General features: G+C 55.9%; 1 long non-coding RNA gene across 1 annotated transcript; it reads left to right on the top strand.

The window, feature by feature from the left end:
* Positions 1–15950: 15950 nt before the first annotated feature.
* On the top strand, positions 15951–18666 carry LOC144305619 (uncharacterized). Its single transcript, XR_013372646.1, has 3 exons — positions 15951–16233; positions 18001–18185; positions 18372–18666. It is a non-coding gene; the product is annotated as an uncharacterized LOC144305619 (long non-coding RNA).
* The last annotated feature ends 223 nt before the right edge of the window (positions 18667–18889 follow it).

The following is an 18889-nucleotide window of genomic DNA, read 5'->3' as shown; positions in this document are numbered from 1 at the left end:
TTCTTCCAGTGATACCCCGTCATGCTTCTGAGAATCCAAGACCCCAGCGAGATCCCCCTCTGATGAGGGGGGGATGCTGTGACCTCGAGGGGCCACGTGTCATCTGAGCTCCACCAATCCTCAAACTTTTCATGTCATGGGAGAGTCCCATCCGTGGCTCACGATGCTGCCCTGTTCTGGCTTTCACCCCAGGCCCACCGATGGCCTCTGTGCTGGCAAAGACTGGCACATGACTCAGGGCCCACACAGGAGCTCTGATGAGGGTGGTCTTTGACCGCTTCTCCAACATTGCCAGGGACCTCTCACTCCGGGAGGTCAAAGAAATCAGGCCAAGGCACCAGAGTGTAGGGAAGATCCATGCCCCCTCCATGCCTGGCCTCCTTGCCTATGAGACGAGGACTAGGAGGGCGAGGGAGCCCGAGGGGGAGCTAGGAAGTCAGGGGACAATCAGTGGATATTTCACATACACACACACGTGTGCACACATGTGCATGCACCCACACAGGCACACAGAAATCTCTAACACCTAGTTTGAAATCAGACAGCCTGAGGGGCATCTGGCTGGCTCAGGTGGCAGGGCATGTGACTCTTGAGCTCAGGGTCGTGAGTTTGAGCCCCACGATGGGGACAGAGTTCATTTAATAAAAAGAAAAAAAATTTTCTTTTAAATCAGACCACCTGGGTGCAAATCCCAACTCTGCTTCTTACCAGCTACGAGACTCTGGGCTAATGCATTAGCTACCCCAAATCTCAGCCTCCACGCCTGTGAAATGGGTATAACAGTACCCTAAGTAGTGCCTAAAACAACCACAGCACCCTAAATAGTATCTGAAAGCTTAAGGTTAGTAAGGGGAGGAACTAAGATACTATATGGAAAGCCGTTTGCATCATGCTCAGCACCCAACAGGCATTGGGAAAATATTAGCTATTATTATTGCCATCAGTATTGTTGCCGTCAACTAGTCTTTCTCCCTAACAAATACTGACTGAGGCCCGGGACGTGAGCCTCCTGCCAGACACAAAACCACCGGCTGCCTTCCTGATCCCGAGGAGCTCCCAGTCTAAGCGCCTTAAAGAATTAAGATGGTTTTCCTGCTTAGTGCCGATCGGATCCGGTTTGGATGCCGAGATGGGACCAAATGGTCTCCTGACGTCTGTCCTGCCTTGCTGCCCCTCTGGATCCTGTGTGGACGGCCACTGAGCCCACCAAGAGGGACACGGGGGGGATCCTGGAGGCCAGCCTGATGCCGCAGCTCGGCCACGGCCCACCCTGTAACTGGGACCAAGGCCCAGAGGGTCGCACCCAGTTCCCTCCTCTCACCGGCCCGCCAGGGACGTGACTCTGTAGCGGCTCAACTGCACCAGGAGAGACTGCAAGGGTGGAAACGCAATGGTACTTGTCACAGCAGCAAATGTGATCATTCACTGGGCGCCCCATGCACCTGCTGAGATTTACTTTGGTCACTATTAGGCCCCGTAGGTCCCTGCCCAACAGCTGGAAGGGCCGGGATTTGAACCCCGTGCGATCTGAGCCAGGGGGCTGGCGACTACATCACACAGCCTCCGGCCGGGGGGACAGGGATGTCGCACTCCGACCACCCGGAAAGACAGAGACTCCTGAAACCCCCAGTCTCCCTCCGGAGGAGCCTCCAGGCTGCAGGGCAGCAAAAGCACCCCACTGTCCCCCCATGTGCAGCCATCCTCCACGGCTTCGGAAAATCTTTTTTATTAAGTGCGCCTTGTAGCCAGCCTCTCACTTAAACATCTTAACCTCCTCTGGGCTATTGATTTCTCATTCTATTAAATCCTCTTTAACTCCAGCCCTCAAACTTCAATTCGAAACATGTGTTTCCTCCCGCCGCTGGGACACCCCCATTCTGGGCATGGCGCCCCCGGCTTGCACCCCCTGCCAGGGAGCCTGCCCACGATTCTGTCCCTGAGGTCGAGGGACTTACAGGCCTGAGACTATGGAGATTACCAAGAGTAAACTGAGGCAGCCAGAAGTAGCCCGGATTCTGACAGGTGGGGAGGGCAGGGGGAGCCCCGGGACACCCGGTTCCTGGAAGCCGGGGTCCACGCAGGCTCCCGGTCCCCTCCTCACCTGCCAGGATCCACTAGGACTCTCTCTGTAACAAACATTTATTGAACATCACTTGGGGCCACTTCAGTGAGACAAATATTTACTTAGCACCCACTCCGTGCGTGGCACTGGGGTCCCCCGGAAGGACAGCTGGGCTCGGGACCCCTGCAGGCCACAGGCCCGGGAGCAGCTTCAGCGCGACAGCCACTGCTGGTCGCACAAGACTCTCAGCTGGTCCGCAGGCCCCCCGGGCTCCATCCCCAAATGCTCCCGGCGGCGCCTCGCAGCAGGTCTGCGAACACAGCCCTCAGCCCTCCCCGAGGCCCACTTCCCCTTCTGGCTTCCCTATTTCTGAAGTGGCACCACCATCCTGCGAGCCTCCGGGGCTCCAAATCTCAAAGTTCTCTGCGACACTTCCTGCTCCCTCCTCTGCTGTTCCCAATCTGTCCTCACATTCTGCTGTTCCTTGGAAATGCCACTCAAACGCACCCCCCATCCTTCTGCCGGCACCCCCAGCCCTCAAGGCCTCACCGGGCACTTGCCCATCGCCCAGGATCCTCCCCACCCCCCCAGACCCTGATGCATCAACCTGGACCTCCCCTCCTTGGCTTCGAGGTCCCCTTGAACTTGTTAGTTCCGCCCTAACCCCCCCTCCCGCCCACCCTTACCTCCCCCCCCCAGGGCCCACTCGCCACCAGGCAGACAAGACCCCGGTCACCCAGCCTTCAAGCTGTCTCTGTCCCCGACTCCGTCTGGGCAGCTCTCCTTGCGGGAAGGCCCTTCCTCCTCCTCACTGAGCTCCAGCCCCACCTGACCGCCAGGGCCCACGTGGCCAGAGCACATCCACACACCCTTCCTGCTCCCATGCGGCCTGTCCCCCGAGCTCCCCACCCAAACCCTAAACCTGCCTCGCTGGCCCTGCCTCTCTGACGTGCTCACACCTACCCCATCCCTGCTGAAGTGGGGAGTTGTTCAAAGAAAACCTGTCTCAAATATTTTCTTAAGGCGCCTCCCACTGCCCTTTCTGGGCCCACGTATAGGGGAAGGAAGTGGGGTTCTGGAGTGCTCCCTGGACTATGGCACGGCTCAGAGGAACCCCCTCTGGCCCCCTTTCCTCGTCTGTAAAAACAGAGGTGGGGTGACTCTGAAATGAGCAGAGCGCACAGTCAATACAGCGTTAGATTCCCTCCTTCCTTCCCACGGTTTACCTGGGCTGGTACCGTGGCATAAACTGCTTTTTCGTGTTGGATTTGTTAAATGTAAGGCAGACCCTATTTTATGTAACCAAATGTCATCAGCAAGCAACAACGATTCCTTACATCCCTACTGTAAGCAGGGGCCAACGTATGGGTGTCGAAAGACAGTGCACGCTCGGTGAGGAGCCAAGGACTGAAAATTCAGGCACCAGGGAAAGGTCTTTCTCCTCAAGGGACCTGCCTTCTGGGTGGGGAGACAAACAGGGACAAAGAAACAGCAACAGCAGGTAGGAGATGGTGGCGTGAGAGGACCCTACCTGCAGGTGCCCTGCGGGGACCCACAAACCACAACCCCCCCCCCACATATGGTCATGCTGATAGCAAGCCTTTCAGGCAGGTGAGACTGTCCCCATTTTATGGGTGAGACAGGTGAGGCCCAGAGAGGTTACGCAATTTGTTCAAAGTCACTCAGAGAGTGACACCAGGATAGGAAGCCAGACCTGCCTGAGACTTGGTGGCTGAAGCTGCCACCAGGTCCTGCAGAGGGTGACGGGCTGGGGCGCGGGGAGGGCTTCCCGGGCTGCCCCTTGAAGGCTGGCAAAGTGTAAGTGGGCAGAAAAGAGGAGGAAGGGGAAGGATGAGGGCCCAGCGCGTCAGGTGCCCAGAGTGAGAGCGGGTCAAGGATGGGTCCCGAGGCAGAAGGCGGGGCCGTGCAAGCAGAAGGCCATCAAGTCCAAGCTACCACCCGGGACCGTGTCCAGGAGCCAGGGGCGCCACGGAGGCTCGGGAGACCTGGTCACACATTACCAAAGCCATCTTCTGTAGGGAAGCAGGTGGGGCAGCAGGTGCCTGGAAACTGAGCCCGCGGGGAGGAGGCTGCGATACCACCACCCCCACCACCACCCCCAGGCCCTGAGCTGCTAAAGCCCCACATGGGACAGTGGCAGTGTGCAAGGAAAGCTCGGGCCGGGCACCAGAAGCGCCCAAAAGAACTGAGGTCTGAAGAGATAAGGCGCCGAGGAGTGGGATGAGGGAGACAGAGGAAGAAGGCGGAACCAAGGTCTCTGTGGTATCCGGACAGTGCCTGGGAGAACCTGGAACTCCCTGCGAGGGACAGTCAAGAGGAACCACCTGTCTGGGGCAGGGATCGCGGGACATCCACAGGGGCTGGTGGGACATCCAGGGGGCTAGGAGGACATCCACGAGGCTGGTGGGACATCCAGAGTGCTGGGGGGACATGCAGGGGGCTGGGGGGGGGCATCCAGGGGGCTGGAGGGACATGCAGGGGGCTGGGGGGACATGCAGAGGGCTGGGGGGACATGCAGAGGGCTGGGGGGCATCCAGGGGGCTGGGGGGACATGCAGGGGGTGGGGGGCATCCAGGGGGCTGGGGGGGCATCCACGGGGCTGGGGGGACATGCAGGGGGCTGGGGGACATCCAGGGGGCTGGGGGGAAAATGCAGGGGGCTGGTGGGACATGCAGAGGGGGCTGAGGGGCATCCAGGGGGCTGGGGGGACATCCAGAGGACTGGGGGGACATGCAGAGGGCTGGGGGGACATGCAGAGGGCTGGGGGGCATCCAGGGGGCTGCGGGGACATCCAGAGGGCTGGGGGGGGCATCCAGGGGGCTGGGGGGACATGCAGGGGGCTGGGGGGACATGCAGGGGGTGGGGGGCATCCAGGGGGCTGGGGGGGCATCCAGGGGGTTGGGGGAACATGCAGGGGGCTGGGGGGCATCCAGGGGCCTGGGGGGGCATCCAGGGGGTTGGGGGAACATGCAGGGGGCTGGGGGGCATCCAGGGGCCTGGGGGGACATCCAGAGGGCTGGAGGGACATGCAGAGGGTTGGGAGACATCCACGGAGCTGGAGCGGCCAGTCTAGGGACTGTGAATGCGGAGCCAAGAATTAGCCTGATCTAAGACGTGGGACGCGCGTGGGGACCACCAGCCAGCGCCCCCCCCCCCCCCCCCCCCCCGCCCCAGCCCGGGGAGGGGAAAGCGTGGAGCCGACCCAGAGAACGGGAAGATGAACCGAAGCATGGGCCGGGGAGAGCGAGGGCCGGACGGCAGGGACCTTAACAAGCAACAGGTAGCAGCACCGGAGCACTGGGCCCGGAGTCCAGAGGCCTCCCGCGCGGCTGCCGAGCCTTGGACACTGAGCTCTCGGCGCCCGGGGGTCTGGGGGTCAGTGATGCCTCCTTACGGGGTGATGGTGCAGACGAAACGCTCGTAGGGCCCTGGTGGAGATCAGATGAAGTAATTCTCCTAAAAAGCATTTGGAAAGCTGCGCGCTCGTCACACGCATAAGGGATTCGTACTCGCACAAGTAACAGGAGAGGCTTCCTCCGCACACGCTCCCGCCGCTCCGGCGCGCCCCGCCCGCCCCTACTCGCCCCTACTCCCGCCGCTCCCTCCCTCTCCAGCAGCGGCTCCGGCCCAGGACGGCTCCTCGGCCCTTCTTCCTTCCCTCCGTCTGGATGTGGCTCGGACCCCCTCTCCAGGAGCCCCGCGTCACCCCCGGGGGTCCCCGCTTCCCTCCCTCTCTGCCCAAGTTCCCTCTGCGTCCTCCCATCCTCGGGGAGGGCAGCCAGACCCAGGCGCAGACCCAGGCTCTGGAAAGAACTTTTGGTGCTGCCCGAAATGTCAGCGACGATCAGGACGCCTGGGGGGAAGGGGGGGGGGCGGGAGCAAGACAGGCCAGCGTGTCCCCCCCGTGGCGGTGGCAGCCCCTGGCCCTTCCCCATCGGCCTCCCTCGGGTCCCAGGTGGCGGGCGGAGGAGGCCCAGGGGACGGGGCCAGCCGGGTGGCAGGAGCCCGGTGGGCGAGCCCGGCCACAGCTCCCCGCGGGAAGCTGGCTCCGCAAGAAATGAACAAAATACGGAAAATTAAACAAACCCAGACACTGTAATGTGTGCATATTAGATTAACTCTCCAAAGGGTCGCGACCTTGAGGAACACATCCGGCCAGTGAGGAAAATAATAAACCTGATTAATGATGAGGCACGGGCTGCAGCTTCAGCAAACCCCGCCGGCCCCACGAGGCCCCGCGGAGTTCCTGGGGCTTCCTTCCCGGGGGCGGGGGGGGGGGGGAGGCGCGCGGCACGGCGGACCTCCCCGGGCCCTCAGGGCGGGTCCCCCGAGCGCAGACAGGGGGGAGGGCGGAGGGGGGAGGGGGAGGGGGGAGGGAGGGCGGAGCCAAGTGCCACCAGGCTGCTCCCGCCGCCCACTGCCCGCCCGGCGGCCTCCATCCCGGGGACACCACGCTGCTTGCAGGTGCTCCCGGAAGCGTCCCTGTCACCCCGGTGCCCCGCGGGGAGCCGAAGTGAGGGTGGCCCGTGTGCCCGCGGCCGGGCCGGTCCTGGGGCGCTCGGCGTGGTCCCGAGGGGCCGGGCCGGGCCCGGAGCGCCCCCCTCCCGCCAGGCACCCCAGGCCCCTGGGAGACATGCCCAGGAGAGTCGCTGGAGGGAGGCAGGGAGGTGGCACCTCGTGGCACCGCCAGACAACAGCGCCGGGAGGAAGATGGCAGCGTCAAGTGGCGACGCCGGGAGCCGCGAGCCCCAGGTCCGGCGGGGAGAGGCTGAGGCCGCAGTGCCCCGCGGCTGCCAGGCCCCCCCCGCCCACTCGCCCCGCCCGGCCCCGCGCCCGCGCCCGCGCCCGCTGCTCCTCGCTCACTTTCTTCGGCTCGAGGGAGCCCGGCGGGGAGGCGGGCACAGGTGCTCCGGGCGCCCCGACCCCGACCCCGACCGCGACCCCGGCCCGGCCCGGCCCCCCGCCCCCCCCCGCCCCCCCCGCGCGCCCGAATGCGGGTCCCGGAGTTTCTCCGTCGCTTCCCACTCGGGTGAACTAGGGTGAGGCGGGTGGGAGCCGCGTTCGTCGGGGGAAGAGGGTCCCCTCGGGTAGGACGCGGGTGCCCCGGGGCGGGGCGGGGCGGGCGGGGGCGGGGGCGGCGGACCCGGAGGACCCGCAGGACCCGCAGGACCCGCAGCACCGGCGGCAGCACCGGCGGCAGCACCGGGGACCGGGGAGGGCTGCGGCGGGCGGCGGGCCCGGGGAGCCGCGGGCGCAGCGCGGGGGCCAAGCGCGGGGGCCGGGGCCGGGGCCGGGGGCGGGGGCGGGGGCGGGCGGCGGCCCGGGGCGCGGGAGTCGGGGGCGGGCTGGGGCGCGCGGCGGGCCCCTTACCTGGGCGGCTCCGCGCTCCGGGGGCCGGGCCGGGCGGCCGGGCCGTCGCTCTCCGGTCTCCCCGCTTCCGCAGCAGCCGCGGCGGCCCCAGCGCGCTCCGCCGGCAGCCGAAGGCGGTGTGTGTCCGGCCGCGAGCGCGGGGAGCGGGGAGCGGGGAGCGGGCGGCGGGAGGAGCGCGGCCGGGGCGCCGCCCGGCGGTCAGCGCGGGGACTGCAGCGGCCCGCGCACGCCGGCCGGGGGGGGCGCCCCTCGGGGCAGGGCGGCCCGCGCGCCCCGGGCACCCGCTCGGGCCCCGCCGACGCGCCCCGCAGCCGAGCGCCGGAGGAGCCGGGGGAGCCGGGGGAGCCGGGGGAGCGGGGCGGGCGGCGGGGCGGGCGGCCGGGGGCAAACTTGCCGCCTCCGCGGTGGGGGGGCCGGGGGCCGCGGGACGAGGGCGGGCGCTGCGCCCTGGAGGCGGGGGCTGGGGGGCTCCCGGCGCGCACCCGCTCCCGCTCCCGCTCCCGCTCCCGCTCCCGCTCCCGCTCCCGCACGCCCCGCGCGAGGGGCCCGGGCCCCGGAGGTGCGGCGCGGCCGGCTTCGGCGGGCGAAGGGCGCCCCCTGGTGGGGCCGCGGGCACCGCGCGGGGCAGGAGCGGGCCCGGCTGCGGCGCGAGGACCGGAGCGGGAGAGCGGGCGGGACCCCGCGGGGGGCCGGGGGTGGGGAGGGGTGGGGGGAGGTGGGCCGGGGAGCCCGTCGAGGCTTCCAGGGCGCGGTGCGGTGCGTCCAGAGGCCCCGAGGCCGGGAGGGGCGCCCGGTGCGGCCCAGGGCCCCGCCTGAGCCCGAGCCAGGTAGCGAGCGGCGGGGCCAGGAGGGCAACCAAGCCTTCCCACACAGTCGGCGCCGGGCGCCCCGCCCCGCAGCTGCGCCCAGGGGGAGGCGGCGGCAGGAGGCCCGAGGACAGGACGGCGAGGCCCGCAGACACTAGTTCCAACCCCCCCACGCCAGGGGGCTGCCCGCCGGTCCTCCCCGCCGCGCCCGCGCACCCGCAGCCCCATCAGACCCAGACCCCGGGGTGGGGGGGGGAACGGCTCGCTCCCAGCCACGCCCGCAGGGTCTTGGCCTCAAGGGGTAGCGTCCTGGCTGGCACTGCGCCCCCCACGCAGGGTTGGCCGCCCTGCCCTGGCCACTTCCCTGCCCTCCGGGCTGCAGGCCGGAATGTGGCTCCCATCCTGCCATGCCCCACCTCCCCTCGCCGGCTGGGTGCTCGCTCCTTAGGGAAGACACCATTTAGCACCGACTGTGTGCCCTGAACACAGCTCTTAGACACCGTCGTTTGCAATCACCTTGGCATCAACCTTGCAAGGTGACGCTGCCCCCATTGCACAGAGGAGGAAGCCTGCAAACCAGCCACACCGGCGGTGAAGAGGCTGCACAGAACTAGCTCCTAATTCCAGCTCTAGTCCCTCGGCCTGGGCCTCATTGGCGAAAGGGGCAGAAGGACTGCATTGGGCCAAGCAGGAGGTTCCCTGGAGGGGCACCCCGGGGATCGCGGGCAAGAGATTTCAGGACCCTTGGCTTCTGTTTCCACATCTGTACACACCAGAAAAGCAAACTAAGTAATCTCTAAAGTTACTTCAAACTGTGAAATGCCAAGTGTGGATCCAGGGCCTCTGTTACGGGAAGGCTGCAAGATCAGCAAGACCGTGGTAGCTTAAGGGTTTTGGAGGAAAAACACTAAGTGAAATGCTTCATCTTATTCTTTTGCCTGGTGAGCTCATCCTATTAACCAAGGAGGCGGGAAGGAGCTTTTGACAAGGTCAGAGAGATTGCTGATGGGTCCAAGGTAGACTTGGCTGTGACCTAATGAGGACCTCAGTTTCTCCCCCTTGCTGCGAGGATCATTCTCTTTCCCCATCAGGCCTCTGCCCCTAGAAGCAAGGGGTCCTCTAGGAGGCAGGCGGCAGTGCCAGGGAAGCCCGCTGTCAGCCCCACCCTGGTGGTTGCCAAGGGACAACCTGTCTCTTCTTTCTGCCACCAGCTGATGAGTTGTTTTGAGTACTCACTGCTTGCTCTCCTCTTTCTTTTCTCCAGAACATCAATGCCACTTGTCAATCAGAATTTCGTTCCAGATGACAAGCTAAGTTCCCGAGCTCAGCTGGGAGTGGGGATGGGGTGGGGATGTCAGTCCGGGCCATTTGGGGGATTCCAGAGAGGTTGGGAAATGGGACTCCTGCCCCTGGACCTTCTCAACTGAAGCATCCCTTAACTGAGGCATCCGGCCCAGCCAGGGTTCAGCGTGCCTGGGCAGCCTGGTGAAGCCCTGGTGGACCTGAGTTCTTCGGTGGCTGGAGCCCACAGGAAGGAGTCTGTTCTTCTGGATTGATGTACAGCTTCTTCCTTCTTTGTATTTGCCTCAGGTAGTTCCGCAAAGAATACTTGATCTTAAATTTACCTGCCTTGTCTTTTCCAAAAGTCCCTGTGAAGGTTTATCACAAGTGCATAATGAACCCACTGCATCAGTAGGGCCAACGGATGTGACTGGGTGACTTATCCACGCTTGACTTCGTGGGACATGCCATCCCTGTGTCTCTTAGAAACCATGCCAGCAGTCTCTAACTGATGACTTTAGACTGGCCCCTAACACCCCACAGATGGCTGCCCCAGTGATGGATCTAAAATGAGCATTACTCCTTCGCACCCCAGGTTAAACCCCTTTTCATGACCCCGTATGGCCTATAAAGTACAACTGAGCCCAACACTCCTCAGCATAGCACCTAAGATCCCTGCTCACTCCTCTGGCCACACCCATCTCCCACCACTGCCCATCTCAGGCTCCATCAGTGCCAAACTGCCCACAGTTAGTTCCCTGGTCCTCCTATTTTATGCTTCTGTGCTCTAACACATCGATTTCGGTCAAGAAGCCTCACACACACACACACACACACACAGGTACAAAAAACCTCAGTTTAGGAATTTCCTCCTACAAGAAGTTGCTCCTGCCCTGCTATCGGGTCCCCTCCCGACAGAATTAATTACTCCCCGCTCTAGAATTCTCTTGCACTTATGGTTACTCACTCGATCCATGTCTGCATTCACTTAAAGACTATGGACTTGTTCCCTTGGATTTATTTTTAGCTTCTCCCTTTTTTGTATTTTTCTCAGGTAGATCCACAGAGCAGAATAGTTGTTCTTAAATTTGCCTACCATCTCTTTTCTGAAGATCCCTTTGAAGGTTAACCACAAGTTCATAATGAGAGTGTGGATTTTTAAAAAAAAAAATCTATATTAGCAGCAGAATTCCCAAGATAGCAGGTGCTCAGTAAATGTGTTGGATGAATGAGCCGACATGAAGTGGGGGTTAGTGAGGTCTGCAGTTCTGGCAAATCAAATTTGCTTCCACCACTGATTTGGGGGAGCCAGATGGGTTTTCCTGACAGGCAGTGTGAAACTACTGGCCTCCACTAAACCTGAAGTCTTTACAAACCTAAGCTGAAGGTAGGGTTCTGGTGGAGCGCCTTGAGGTTGGAGACAGCAAGGGCCTGACCGAGGATCCTTATCGCCTCTTGGTGTGACGTGCGGCAACCCTGCTAGTGTACTACACTCAAACTCCAGATGAGATGAAATAATTCTCTGTCCTTTGGTCACCTGTTTGGGATATAAATGGTTCATTCCTAAAGAATAATGTCTAACAGAACCAGCTTAGAAGCAGAATTGATATGAGGGGCACCTGGGTGGCTCAGCGGTTGAGCATCTGCCTTTGGCTCTGGCTGTGATCCCGGGGTCCTGGGATCGAGTCCCACATCGGGCTCCCCGCAGGGGACCTGCTTCTCCCTCTGCCTGTGTCTCCCATGAATAAACGAAATCTTTAAAAAGAAAAAAAGAATTGATATTAGAAAGAGAATGGGTCTTGGATTTCACTTTGATTTTGACTCCTGCCTTAAAGGATGCTCTAAACAGCAGTTTTGCTTCATGGACATTGTAGCCAAGTGTCGGTGAAGAGCAAACATGCACACCTGGGGGCTGAGATGCACGCAGCCCCCAGGCTCCGTGGCAGCACATTGCTCAGCCTAGCTGACTGCAAAGACTATGTCTACTGTGAAAAAGCAGCCCCTACACTTGAGGACCATGTTCTGAGGCAGCTCTCCTGCCCCAGCCTCTCTTACCTCCATCTTATTAGTCTAGGCGTACAGAATCCCGCTCACACTGAAATTACAGGGGAAACTTGGATCCTCCTTGATCGGAATACAACCTGCCTCCCCTTCTGTATTCGAGCTCTCCTCCCAGCATAAGAACCTAATTCATTCCCACCCCATATCTCAATTTCCATTTACTACCCTGTAGAGGAGATAAGCTGCCATGGCAATGCGTTCTTCTTCCAGAAATCTTTGGTGCCTATTATGCGCCGGGCCCTGGAGACAAAGTAGAAAACAAGACAAATCCAGGGCTTGGCCTCTTGGGGTTCAGGCAAATGAAAAATATCGTAGAGGCCATACATTGTCTTCTCACAGTCTGATCCATTCGGAGATCAGGTCTTTTCTGTAGGATACCTCACATACAGTTAACACAGTCGCGGGGGCATAGTCTAGGCCGGCAGACTGTGTGGGGGTGGCGGCAAGCACCAGGGACCTGTGGCTTATGGAAAGTCCAGCGCTGGGACCGAGGGTCTTCGGCACATACGGGCTTGGGTGTGCACCTGTAATTCTCTGCCCGGATCTCCCACAGACCTGGGCTGCAGCTGCAGGCCGGCCCCTGCGGCTGCACCTGCTAGGAAGTGGGGCGTGGGGCCCGCCTGCACGGTCAAGCCTGGCAGCTGGTGCCCAGAGAGCAGGGGTGCTATGCTTGCTTCTAAGCCAGCATCGTACCTGTGGTGGGCTTTCTACTTCCACATCCGCCTCTCCTCATGGGCTCTCACAGGCGAGGCAGGTTTCGAGAGCCCATGTTCCAGACAGAAATCAGTAAGGAAGCAGCAAAGCTGGGTTAAAACTCAGGGCTTCTGGGGGCCCCTGGGTGGCTCAGCGGTTGAGCATTTGCCTTCGGCTCAGGTCAGGATCCCAGGGTCCAGGGATCGAGTCCCGCATCGGACTGCTTCTCCCTCTGCCTGTGTCTCTGCCTCTCTCTGTGTATCTCATGAATAAAAAAATAAAATCTTAAAAAACAAAAACAAGTCGGGGCTTCTGGCTCAGGGAGGGTGAGAAGCATGCTTCGAGAAGGATGCTGGGCAGAGACCACTATGAGATGGGGACAAGCCCACTGAAGTCTGTGCTAGACAAAGACTAAAGTACTTTTTCTCACCATTTCCCTGTTGTCCTTCTTGATCTCCAAGAACAAGAGCAATGGAGAAAGCTGTACAGGGGAGCGGGAGTGAGAGCTAGGACAGACGAGGAATGGGGAGCTACCTGGGAGCAAGGTACGATCGCTTTAGCAATGAGGGGCACACAGGAGAGGATCTGCCTTCTTGATGCGACAATCTCAGGATACAAAAATAGGATGCCGAGGGCGCCGGGGTGGCTCACCGGCTGGGTGTCCGACCCTTGGTTACAGCCTGGGTCCTGATCTCAGAGCCCAGGGTCCAGCCCCGCATCGGGCTCTGCGCTCGCTCAGTTGGGGAATCGGCTTAGGATTCCCTCTCTCCCTCTGCCCCCTGCCCCAGTCTCTCTCTCTCTCTCTCTCTCTCAAATAAATAAATTAAAATCTTTTAAAAATACATAAGATGCCAAAATATGTAAATAAGATGCCACCTTCCAGATCACCCCAGGTGTGTGGGGTTGGCAGTTCATCCAGAGAACATTTTTGTCTGCACTGTGGCATTAGGTCGTCCTGTGAATCATTAGGAAACAATCCCAGGAGAGTAAAAAGTAGAAAAAAAATGTGTGTGCATATGCATGTGTATATATGTCTCTCTTTACAGACACACAGCCAGGTAGGTGGACAGACAGATGTGTGTGCGCATTCCCAGAGACACGTATATTTCAACATAATGTTGGCCAGTTCCCTTTTTCAGCTCAACAAAACAGTAAATCAGCAGCAGCTTCCACCTGCCAGGAATGATATTAGGCACTAAGGGGTACAGAAAGAAGATCTGGACATAGTTCCTGCTTTCAAAAATTTATGTTCTGGTGCGTTTAATTTTCCCTTCTAAAGGAAAACCTTTACATTTTATCTCATAGCAATTTTTAGGAGCTCGTGCCCTCTGAAGGAATTCAGAATAGTAAAAAAGAATAAGATGGTGGGATTTCTATTCACTCAGGGCAGATTTCTTACTACTCTCCGCTAAATGAGGGATGAGTTACGTTCACGAACTGTACTGCGCAGTGGGCCGCGGCCAAGTGTGGATATGGAAGAGACGCTTACCCGCGAGCTCCTTTGTAGAGGAAGTTCTGTGTTGGGTACTGCACGGTTTAACACTCAGTTGTTTACGTCGTTACTCTTCCAGATTCCAGGCGAAAGCCTTAATTTAGAGCCATCTAGTTATCTTAATTTTAAAAAGACTAAAGGAAGATGTGGTCGTTGTCTTCAAATACTGAAGATCGTTCCCATTTGCTCCACAACCAGGACCAATGGATAGAAGTTATAGGCCGATTTTAGTTCAAATAAGAAAGAATTTATGAGTTGCCTCGGGAGATAATGAGCTCCCCAGCATTGGAAGTATACAAGCAGATGGATGGCCATCTGCCAGGATTGCCAGAGAAGGGATTCCAGCATTGGTTTAGGAGGTTGAATGAGATACCTTCCATCTCTAAATTCGTGGATTCTCAGTCTGTCTCCTTGGCCCGAGGCAAAAAAAAAAAATTTTTTTTTTCAATCTTTGGAGAAACTCCTATTGTTGCAAGTAAACATGTGCCTCATGGATTGGGCTTTTCTCTTTAGATGCATGGGCACTTTTCTTTAAGTGCAGTGAAGATACTTAATATTAGAAAATGCAATAATCACTTAAATGCTCTATTGACAAAATTAATATTATTGATACACTCAAGTGTTACTAGGTAAATAGCATTAATGGCCTTGTTAAAAAAAGGAAATCTATTTACAAGACAGGACGATAGTTCTCAAACAAGACCAATTTGAATAGACGAACATCGTGCTTGTTTTTTAAATGACTTCTTATAACATGCACACATGCGTACACATTCAGAAAGGAAAACAGTCAGTGGAGAAAAATGAAAAAGTATCTCAATATATCTACTGCTTTTATGCCTCGGAGTCAGACTGTACCACCTGCTAGAGGAAGGATGGTTTTCTTCATGCATTTTCAAGCATTAAGCACTTGGGTGAAGCTCAGCACGCACAATAATACCCTGTTCTTTGGAATACAAATCGACTCCAGGTTATCCTTCTCTGCACCCCCCCCCCCCAGTCTGATGGAGTGCACTGCTTTTCAAATGCTAATTAGGCAGACTGTAGAGGTGATATGGTTGACTTAAAAATTTGGCGGGGAAAGAGAAATAGAAACTAAATTGAAAAAAAAAAAAGAAAGAGGCAAAGCAGACCCAAGAAAAAATACTTCTGCATAAATATTTAGACAATAACCAGAACAGGATATAGGTCTTCTCTCTCCCAACCCCTAGAGACAAGATTTTTATTTTTTATTTATTTTTTAATTTTTAGTTTTTCATGTTCATATAAGGATCTGCTTTATGGACTAGTTGGATAAAAAAGTGAATGGGATGCCATTGTTATGTTGTCAGATAACAGAGTTCCTGCTGGGGTGTCTTCAAGGTTCAGTGGGGTTTGGTGAGCAGTTTGCTCACTGGCTGCTAGGTGCCAGGCCCTGTCGTGGGGGGGTGGTGCAGGCAGGTGTGGGGAGATGGGGCCCTGCCCTCCCGAAGCTCCCTCACTCCTGAGGGGCTTGGAGAGGCCCTTCTGTAGGCGTCAGCCCGCTTAACATCAGTCCTCAGCTCAACACTGCTGCCCCTGCTCCCTCCTCGCTACAAAACAAAATACATCTCTTATGTGGAAAGCATTCTCAAGATAAAAACCTTTCAATTCTGTCATCATGCAGGTAGCTGATCCATCTCCCTACCACTCTAACAACTGATATTTGCACGACACTTCACAGCTTATAACGCACTCGAAGCCACCATCATACTTATGGGTTCATCATCAGGGCCCTGTGACGTGTGGGGTTAGCCCCATTTCAAAGATGGGGACATAACCCATTTAGTAGTAAATGATGAGCCTTCAAGTTGTATTTTCTTTTTTCTTTTTTTTTTTTAATTTTTATTTATTTATGGTAGTCACACAGAGAGAGAGAGAGAGAGGCAGAGACACAGGCAGAGGGGGAAGCAGGCTCCATGCACCGGGAGCCTGATGTGGGATTCGATCCCGGGTCTCCAGGATCGTGCCCTGGGCCAAAGGCAGGCGCCAAACCGCTGCGCCACCCAGGGATCCCTAAGTTGTATTTTCTGATTTTAAACCAGCAAAGTCCCCTTCCACTACCGTTCTAGCTTAACCACTCCGCCATCCTGACGTAATACCTATACACTTATTTTTATTTATTTAAACTTTTGTGTTAAAAAGCCTCCATGCCCCATGTGGGGCTTGAACTCACCACCTTGAGATCAAGAAGCATGCGCTCTTGGGGGCTGAGCCAGCCAGGCGCCCCCTGCTGTAGCAGGTAAAGAACCTGAGGAACAAAGCATTTAATTGAACAAAGCTATGCCACTTCTTGGTGAAGCACGCTGCCGTCCAAACTCCTGCTTCTTCCCGTTCCAGGCTTTTCCCTTGTAACGGAGCCAAGCCACCAATTTCGCCTTGAGCCAGATGAAAAGATCAAAACGTTCTTTATAGAATGGAAAACATTGGTAAGACCCAAAACCAAAAGAGCTAAAAAAAAAAAAAATCCAACCTATCACTTGAAACAAAAGCAAAAATTAAATCTTGCTTTTAAATCAATCTTACTTTTTTTTTTTTTAAATCAATCTTACTTTTAAAGTGAGTTTTATTCCTCTTTCCTTGTGCCTTGTCTTAGATATGTCTTTCCCAGGGGCAGGGTCTAATGTTTATTTATTTCATAGAAAATATTTGGAAAACATACCCTATGATGACATACACTGTCCACTAGGTACATATTTTTAATCACCAGCATTGAAACTAAACTCACAAGCATTTTACATTCTTAATCCAGACAGAACCATCCTATTCTGGGGGCTCCTGGGTGGCTCAGCGGTTGGGCATCTGCCTTCTGCCCAGGGTGTGATCCCGGGGTCCTGGGATCAAGTCCCACATTGGGAGCCTGCTTCTCCCTCTGCCTGTGTGTGTCTCTCTCTCTCTGTGTCTCTCATGAATGAATAAATAAAATCTTTAAAAAATAAGAAAAAGAACCATAGTATCCCTTGTGTGCAACAGAGCACATGGCTGACATTTAATAAATGCTAGATAAAATAGAAGCCGTACTTCAAAGTAACAATAGCTGAAGAATCTCATTAAACACAAAGTAAGATAAACAAGCTACCATCGCACATCTGGATTGGCGTAGCTAGGCACCTTTCCCCCCGACTGCTACAAAAGACACGGAGCAGCTAGGATCTTACCCGACATGCTGGGCAGCATTTTCCATCCAACACCATGGTGAGAGACAGGAAAAAAAAAAAAAAAAGATTCTTTTGTCCAGTTCTCTTCCCTAATTATACCTTGGGTCTAAATAAAGAAAATATAGCACACATAATCAGAAATGATTTGAAGTAAATGAAAAGCAACAGAGTGGAGGTTTTAATCATATTATCAGTGGCAAGGGTCAGAGGAAATGGACAGATGGGAACAGCAAATTATCCACAGTGGCAAGGAGCAGAGAAAGAGATGCAAGGCCAGAGGAGGAGTCAAGAAACTAAGCTTGGTTTTCCAAGTTCATTCAAAACTGTTTGTTTGGAAAGATGAATGGATAAAGAAGCTGTGGTCTATGTATACAATGGAATATTCCTCAGCCATTAGAAACGACAAATACCCACCATTTGCTTCGACGTGCATGGAACTGGAGGGTATTATGCTGAGTGAAATAAGTCAATCGGAGAAGGACAAACATTATATGGTCTCATTCATTTGGGGAATATAAAAAATAGTGAAAGGGAATAAAGGGGAAAGGAGAAAAAATGAGTGGGAAATATCAGAAAGGGAGACAGAACTTGAGAGACTCCTAACTCTGGGAACCGAACTAGGGGTGGTGGAAGGGGACGTGGGCTGGAGGTGGGGGGTGACTGGGTGATGGGCACTGAGGTGGGCACTTGAGGGGATGAGCACTGGGTGCTATTCTACATGTTGGCAAATAGAACACCAATAAAAAATAAATTTATAATAAAAAAAACTGGCGGCTGAAGGAAGAGGCAGTGACAACCCTCCAGCAGGCAAACTGCTTGCTAATATCCTAGCAAAACACTAACACCATCAAATAATAAGAAATATCATGATGTCTCCAGAGAAGCGAGGTTCAGACCTGCTTTCCTGTCTGTAGAGTTCCACTTAATAGAGTATATTCAACGTAGCTGAACAAATATCCAGAAGGTTACAATGTTGATTAGGAAAAATACTGTTTTTTTTTTTTTTTTTAAAAGATTTCATTTATTTATTCATGAAAGACACACACAGAGAGTCAGAGACACAGGCAGAGGGAAAAGCAGGCTCCATGCAGGAGCCTGACTTGGGACTTGATCCTGGGTCTCCAGGACCACGCCCTGGACTGAATGAAGCGCTAAACCGCTGAGCCACTGGAAAAATGCTTCACACTGACATCTGGAAACCACCCGACCAGTTAAAAAAGCAGGTGGGGACATTTCGGTTGTTTTGTTCCTCTGAGAGTAACGCTTGTGTCCTGTGGGCCTAGCTGCCTAGCATCGGGGGGTGGGTTAGGGGGCCGGGGGTGGGGTAGGAAGCCGAGGGAATGAGAGGTGGGAGGGACGCCCCCTTGGTGCAAAGCCATTGAGGCCTTCTCCTGTTGGGTTTATTGCAGTGGTTTAGGAAGCAATCCAGGAGATCACCCAGACGTCTTCAGCCATGGCCAGGGCTGCGTCAGACCAACAGATTATATCAAACGGCTTGTAAAAGGTGACCAAGTGTTGTAGATGATTGACCCTAAATAAAGTGTCTCCTGCCTAGGATTTTGGTGCCATACCATTTCATAGTATTCGCCTGACCTCAGCCAAAACAGGGATAAAATCTGAGATTAGGATAAGAATCTGGGGAAGTGACTCATTACTTTCGCTCACTGTATAAAGTAGCTTTGGTTCTGTCTTCTATTTACCAAAATGCAGAGGGTTACTAGGAAGGTTTGGGTCACCTGCCTTATGTTAAATATGTTTATTTTTATGTTAAATAAAGACTGCTCTCAATTTTTTTTTTTTTAGATTTTATTTGTTTATTCATGAGAGACACAGAGAGAGAGAGGCAGAGACACAGGCAGAGGGAGAAGCAGGCTCCCTGTGGGGAGCTCAATGCAGGACCTGATCCCAGGACCCTGGGATCAAAGCT

The sequence above is a fragment of the Canis aureus genome, chromosome 3, assembly GCF_053574225.1.
Source record: "Canis aureus isolate CA01 chromosome 3, VMU_Caureus_v.1.0, whole genome shotgun sequence".
Taxonomy (NCBI): Eukaryota; Metazoa; Chordata; class Mammalia; order Carnivora; family Canidae; genus Canis; species Canis aureus.
Note: the sequence above shows the minus strand (reverse complement) of the source record. Positions and strands in the feature narration are given on the sequence as shown.